The sequence below is a fragment of the Tursiops truncatus genome, chromosome 6, assembly GCF_011762595.2.
Source record: "Tursiops truncatus isolate mTurTru1 chromosome 6, mTurTru1.mat.Y, whole genome shotgun sequence".
NCBI classification, from domain to species: Eukaryota; Metazoa; Chordata; class Mammalia; order Artiodactyla; family Delphinidae; genus Tursiops; species Tursiops truncatus.
This window is the reverse complement of record NC_047039.1, coordinates 54,301,223-54,308,961: the sequence shown is the minus strand read 5'-3', so window position 1 is coordinate 54,308,961 and position 7,739 is coordinate 54,301,223. Positions and strand designations below refer to the sequence as shown.

Below are 7,739 nucleotides of genomic sequence, written 5' to 3'. Positions count from 1 at the left end.
GGTTTTTAATTGAGTATTTTATGATTTCATTTATTTCTTTTTTGAGCATATCAATTATATAGTACTTTCAGCTGTTGATTTAGATTTTGCAATATATATTTTAACTATTTTTAAGTCTGTCTTAAAATAACACAATACTACTTCACATGTCCCTTGTAACATAGCATCATTCATTTCATTTAGTCACATGTTATGAATACCCAATTATTTTTATTACTACCTAAACAGATAGTTATTTTAGATAAATTTAAGAATAGAGAAATAAAATATTTATCTTCATTTATTACTTTTCCAGTGCTATTTTTTCTTTATGTAGAAACAAATTTCTGATCTATATCATTTTCCTTCTCCATGGGAATTTTAAAAAGAAACCATTTCTTTCTGGACAGGTCTGCTAGCCTTGAATATCCTTTTTTGTTTGTTTTTTCCTGAGAAAGGATTTATTTATCTTTCATTTTTAAAAAAATAATTTTTCTGGACATAGAGTTCTAAATTGGTGGATGTTTTTCTTTCAACACTTTAAATATTTTACTCTACTTTCTTCTTGATTGCGTGGTTTTGACATAAAGTTGGTTGCGATTCTTTTCCTCTTTTTCTGTATAGGTAGCATGGTTTTTGTTACCTGTTCAACTTCTTTTAAGACTTTCCCTTTGTCTTCAGTTTTCTGCAGTTTGCTCATGATATGCCTAATGCAGAATTTTTTTGGTACTTATTCTGCCTGATGTTCCTTGTAGAACTGTAGTTGGATGCTTGTTGTTAACTTTGGAAAATACTTGCGGGACATTTGATCCTGTCCAAAACATCCATAAGACATTTGGGCCATGCCAAAAAGTACTTAACATTTAATCATATTTAGACTTGTCCTAAATGTCCATAAGACATTTGGTCTATGTGAAAAGTCCTTGATATTTGGTTCTGTCCAAAACCATTTGGAATGAACCAAAAATGCTCACAGACATTTTAGATAGGACCAAACTTTAGGGACATTTTCACCTGGATAAATATGGACATTTTGGAAAGGACCAAATGTCTGCTAACCTTAGATAACTCTTTACAATTATTAGTTCTAGTATTTGTTCTGCTCTATTCTCTCTCTTCTGGAGAGTCGTGTTTATGTTAAGCTTTTGAAATGGTCCCTTAGTTTCTGGATGTTCTGTCTGTTGTCTTTCTTTCAGCTTTTCTTTTTGTATTTCAGTTTGGGAAGTTTCTGTTAACCTATCTTCAAGATCACTGATTTTTTCCTTGGACATATCTACTTTATTTATAAATCTATCAAAGGCATTTTTCAACTTTTTTACAATGTTTTTTAAAAAATTAAAGTGTTTTAGATTTTTTTGAGTTTCTATCTTTTAGATTACCTATATTTTATTGTACAGTGCACATTTTTTAACATATAAATGATATTTAAATTAGATTTGTGATAATAGTTTTATGTCATATTTCAGTCTGGTTTTCGTGTTTGCTTTGCCTCATCTTGCCTTTTAGGATGGCTTATAATTGTTTTTGTTCAAAGCTGGACATGATTACTGAGTAACAGAGACTGAGGTATAATTAGGTCTTTATGTAAATCTAGTTAGGAGTTGGGCTATTTTGTAATGATAGCTATGAGAGCCAGGGACTTCAAATTCGTCTAGTTTTTATGGTTTTTGTCTCCCCTGTTAACTTTGGACTTCCCTAAATACTTATACTCCAAGTGGATCTGTGTTTCATAGCTCTTTGGTCTATAGTCCACTGTTATTACACTGGAGTCTTGCTGGTTTGGTGGTAAGCTGTGGGGGCAGGGAAGCATTCTAAAATATTTTGATTAAATTTCTTTTTTTTTTTTTTTTTTGTGGTACGTGGGCCTCTCACCGCTGCAGCCTCTCCAGTTGCGGAGCACAGGCTCCAGATGCGCAGGCCCAGCCACTCCATGGCATGTGGCATCCTCCTGGACCGGGGCATGAACCCATGTCCCCTGCATCGACAGGCGGACTCTCAATCACTGTGCCACCAGGGAAGCCCAAATTTCATTATTTTAATGAGTCTATGTGTCCTTGGCTGTGACCTTAACAAGTGTTTCTTAACTTTCCACTCACAAGGCTACACTGAGCGAGAATGGGAGAAATGCCCTGTCCCCAGGTGGAATCAGGCTCTGGAGATAATGCCTTTGTTATGAAGAAGGTGCTTGGATTATATTTCACAAGTACTATTAGTCCCCTTTCTGTATCAGAGCCATAAGGGAATGTTTCTTGAATTGTTACCATGATAATCTTTGCTTTGTAGCAGAGAAAGGTCAGTATGCTGATGACTTTCCTCCCTGGTACTCACCAGTTACCTTATACTAACTTAGAGTCTTCTAGTGCTTCTAGGGATCTTCAGATTTTCCTGTTCCCCTTCAAATCTTGGCAAGCCCTGCAGACGTGCACCATGGGGGGCAGTAGTCTATCAAGTCTCCAACCCTACATTATTGTTTCTCATGAGACCTTGGGGAAAAATAATAATAAGGTGCAGATTAACTTTGTAGTCAAGGTTTCCAGTGACTTTAAAATGTCATACTAGTTCTCTATAAGATTAAAAAAAAAATTCATCTGTTTCTTCTTACTATCTTCCATGATGGACTCCTATTCATGTTCTGACAAAGGTGAATCTGTTTGTATGCCTAATCTCCACAGAGATGTTTATCAACCTTTGGACTTCAGTTAGCATGCTTACCTTGTGACCTCAGGTATCTGTTGGGCTCAAAACCAATGATTTAATAGACTAGCTTATTTTATTACTAGAATGGAAGTCATTGTCTTGCAGCTTTTTATCCCTGAGAGAACAGGTGTTCCTGAATTTATATTTAAATAATACACTTTTCCGTATTTTTACTTCTGTTTATTTTTATTTTTCTTGTTTCTGCACATAATCATATCCAAAATCAATGTATTGTATTAACTTATACAATCAGTTTGTACTACTTAGAAAATACCCTCAGTATATCTCTTCTAGAAGTCCTCAATTACTTATAGAATAATTATTTTAGTATTACATTTTCAAGTCCCTTTAGAATTCTTTACTTTTTCCCCCCTTTGGCAGGTTCTGGATGTATATTTATTTATTTTAGAGAAAATGTCCCAGGAATTGTGTTAAATGCTATGAACATTTAACAGAATAGCACAAAATCCATTTTCTCAAGGGGGTCTCAAATAAGTAGAGGAGATAGACAGTTTCAAAACAATTTAACATATGTTAAAAGAGTGGCATTGACTAAGAAGCCCTATTTCTGTTTGAGGACATAAGGGAGCCCTAGACTGAAGAGATGATGCCTGAGCTCAGTTATGCTAGCATTTCTCAAGGGTTAGAATTCCAAAACTTTAAATTTTCTAATTTATACTACAATCACTGTCTAGAATACAAGGTATACTTATTTGGATAATGGTTATTGGTTTATTTCATGCCCAATGTTATTAATCTTTATTAAAAACAATCATCCTACACTTAAAGATTAGTACATTATTCTTGTTGAACATAAATGCAAATACTTAGTTTGATAATCAACACTCCAACTACCTGCAAAACATCTGATACGGTCATGAAACAATATTGAAAACAGTATCAATAAGCGTTTGATTTATTTGAAATTAATAATAAAGCTATTTGCTAATTTTTTAACTACAATTTAATAAGTCATAACATATGATACACCATTCTCACAGCCATTTCTAACCTTGACCTACAGCCTTGGTTTAATCCAAACTCCTTGGTTCTACCATATTACCTAATTCACTACAGCAGTGACAGTTGTTATCTTTCACTATATTGGAGATGAAACAATCACTTTGAGTCAGACAGGCTGTCACTTCTCATTATTCTTGGTTAGCATGATATGCCATACAAAATTAACCAACATGTTATAGGAAATATCATAAGTGGTTTCATGGTAATAATCAATATAAATCTGCCATTTGATTCTGGAATCAATAACTGCCAAAGACATCTTAGACCCAGACTTCCAGCAAGGGAATCTGCTGAACTATAGTGAATAAGTGTAAATAAAGAATGATAAGGCTTAAACTCTAGAGATGTCATAAAATCCTATGGTTATGTGCCTCAGAGTTTAAATCAATATGACTTTAAAAGAGTAGAAATGTCAGGAATGTCCACACTTAACCGTAAATGAGGAAAATGTGAAAATGTGTTTGTAGTAACAACTCAGGGAAATCTAAAACTACTTGTGTAGAAGAAAAATAAATAATGCAGTCTAGTCTGTGCTAGTCTTTTCTATTCTCTTAACAGTGTCTTTCTCAAGCAAAACAAAAAAAAATTAAAGTTAAATTTATCCAATTTTATTTTGATGGATTATACTGTAATGTTTTATGTAAGAAATTTAATACTAGATAATCTATAGATAATTAAATTATCTGCTAAATAATAGATCTTTATTAGATAGCAGATTATGTAAGCTACCCAAGGTCATAAAGATTTCTCCTTATTTTTTCTTCTAGAACATTTATAGTTAAGTTTTCACATGTATTCCTGAAATCTGTTTTGATTTACATTTTGTATTTGGCTAAGTTGTGGATTGAAACTTACATTCCTATTTTCTGTATAGATTGAAACTTAGATTCCTTTTTCAGAATAGATTTACAATTTTTCTATCTCCATTTGGTATTAAAAAGAAAAAACCTTCTTGCTTTCTCCATTGAATAGCCTTTACACCATGTCAAATATTAATTGACAAAAATGGACGTGTTGATCCACTTCTGAACTTCATATTCCTTTCTACTGATATATTTGCCTATTTTGATGCTACCACCAAACTATCTTGATTTATAGCTTTATAATATGATGCAAAGTGAGCTAGTATAGTCATATAATTTTGTTCTTCTTTTAAAAGTTGATTTAGGCTCCTATACAAATCCTTAGACTCCATGACTCTCTTCTAACATGGCCCAAGATAACTCTTCAAACAAGACCATAGCAACAAAGCGTAGAGGCAGATGCACCAGCTTCACAGATCATCTGAAAATCCTCACTGACACATTCAACAAAACCCCTTACATAGGTTATGCTACCAGACAAAGACTTGCTCTAGAAACCAACACTGAATAGTTTACGATCCAGTATTGCTTTCAGAATCGAAGAACTAGGCATGGATTCCAGAAAAAATCAGAACGTGAGGAGCACTTAGAATCAAGCCAGGACTGAGATCACACTGAAGAGAAGATTCAAAGTAGAAATGACAGACAGCCTCGCATCAAGTACACTTGCTCCCAATTACACACCCTCAACAAGGCATTTATAGGCAACAATTATCCTGGGAGAGATTCCATAGAGAAACTTGCAAAAGAAATTGGGGTCTCAGAGTCAAGAGTTAAAGTTTGGTTTCAAAATCACAGATCTAGTTGCTGTATCCAAAGGAAAACAGAAGCTAATGAGGGCTTAGAACAAAGATAAAACCAGGGACAAGATCTCTGAGATGAGAGCCTTGAAGATATAGAAAGTACGTAGAATGGTACCAATCTCATTAGAGACAACTATCTTATTTCTCTGGAGTCAGAACAGGGTGAAAAGGGAGACAGATTCAGTGTATTTTATGTCATCAGCCTGCGATCCAAATTTTTCAGTCTTCCTGGGAACATACCCTGCTAAACATACCTTCAGCTTCTCCAGAGGCAGAGCCTGCTGGAGATGGTAAAAAGGACTTCAGGAGGCAGAGGCAGAGGCAGAGGCAGATTAAAAGCACCACACAACCCTACTGACTGAGCCTGGCTCCAGAGTTCAGCAGATCTTGAGGACAGTGAAAATAGATGTATTAGTATCAGTTTTCAGTCATCATAGTAATGACTGATTCAGGCAAAAATCATAAATACATGTGTGGTATTGTGACGTTTGATAAAATATAAATATTTGTCTTCATCTTTTCTGGTACAGAACTCCTAAAGCCCTTGGGATTTTCTGTGGTAAGAGCAATAAATGTGTTTTTTGTTATGTGAAAAAAAAGGGTTTAAGGTCCTTACACATACACACACACGTACACTCACACAGTCACATATATATTTTAGAATCAACTAGTCATTTGGTTAAAAAAACAGGCCTGCTGGGATTTTGACTGGAATTGCATTGAATATGTAGATAAACCTGTAGACAAATTTAGGCAGAATTGGCATGTAAATGATAGTGAATTTTTTGATTGATGAAAATTTCTCTTAGCAATTTTTTTGTAGCTTTCAGTATACAAGTCTTTATACATCTTTAGTTTATACTTATTTCAGATTTTGTTGACATTTTAAGTTTTCCCTTTGTAATTATTTTATATAGAAAATAATTGATGTGTATATATTGATCTTTTATTGTGCAACCTTGCTAAATTTATTGTTTATAGTAGCATTCTTGTAGGATCTGTTATGTTTTCTACATAGATGATCTTGTGTTCTATGAATAACATTTATGTCTTCCTTTCAAATCTGAACATTTTTATTTCTTTAATTTTCCCCATTTCATTGAATGGAACCTACAAGATCTTGTTGAAGAGAAGTGATGAACATGGACATTCTTGTCTTGTACCTGATATCAGGGGAATTCCTTTAGTATTTCTCCATTAGATATGACACCAGCTGTAGGGTTATTTGTAAATGTACTTTTATCACATTGATGGGGTTCCCTTCTACTTTGCATTTTCTCTGATTTTTATCAGGAATGGATGTGGAATTTCACCAAATGCCTTTTCATCAATTAGTATGTTTCTTTTCTAGTTTGTTAATATGGTGAAATGCATTAGACAATTTGGAAAGTCAATTCAACCTTATATTTCTGGGAGAAACAAAACTTAGACATGATGTATTGTTGATTTCAGTTTGGTAAAACTTTGTTTAGAATTTCTACTTATATGTTCATGTTAATTTGGGACATTGGTCTGTAGTCTTATTTTAATGTCTTTCTCTGATATCGGTACAAAAGTGATGTGAACTTCATAGAATGAACTAGAAAGTATTTCCTTACCTCTAATATTCAGGGAGATTCTCTGTAGATTTATTAGTGTTTCTCCCTTACATGTTTAGAAAAATTCTCCAGTGAAGCCATCAAGGCCTCAAACTATTTTGTTGGAAGCTTTATTTTGTTCTGTTTATAAGAAATATGATGTATTCAGTAGTACTGAGCAATTCCTATTTCTTCTTGAATGAGCTTTGATGCTTTGTGTCTTTTAAGAAATCTATCTAGATTGTCAAACTTATTTGAATAGTTTGCATTATACCCTCTTAATATACTTTTAATATATAGAGAATTTGTAGTGATATCACTTGTCTCGTTCATGACATTCTAATTGGTGTCTTTATATCCTTTACTGAATTATGGATTTAATTGATCTCCTGAAAAAAAACATTTGTATAATTTAATTTATCTATTTTTTGTTTTCTTTTTCTTCAATTTCTGCTCTGATCTTTCATTTTTTCCTGCTTATATTGTTTTGTTTATTTTTTAAATTCTCAAGGTAGAGGCTGAGGTCACTGATTTAAGATCACTGTTCCTTTCTGAAACAGGGCTTATTGTTACAAATTATCTTCTAATAACTACCTTAGTAACATTTCACACATTTCAATATATTGTTTTCAGTTTCATTCTACTCAAAAATAATTTCCAGTTTCTTTTATTAATACATCTTTATTGGAGTATAATTGCTTCACAATGTTGTGTTAGTTTTTGCTGTACCACAAAGTGAATCAGCTATATGCATACATGTATCCCCATATCCCCTTCCTCTTGAGCCTCCCTCCCAC

General features: G+C 33.4%; 1 pseudogene; it reads left to right on the top strand.

Moving 5' to 3' along the window:
* Nucleotides 1–4,908: 4,908 nt before the first annotated feature.
* LOC109549804 (double homeobox protein A-like) lies at nucleotides 4,909–5,418 on the top strand (annotated as a pseudogene).
* The last annotated feature ends 2,321 nt before the right edge of the window (nucleotides 5,419–7,739 follow it).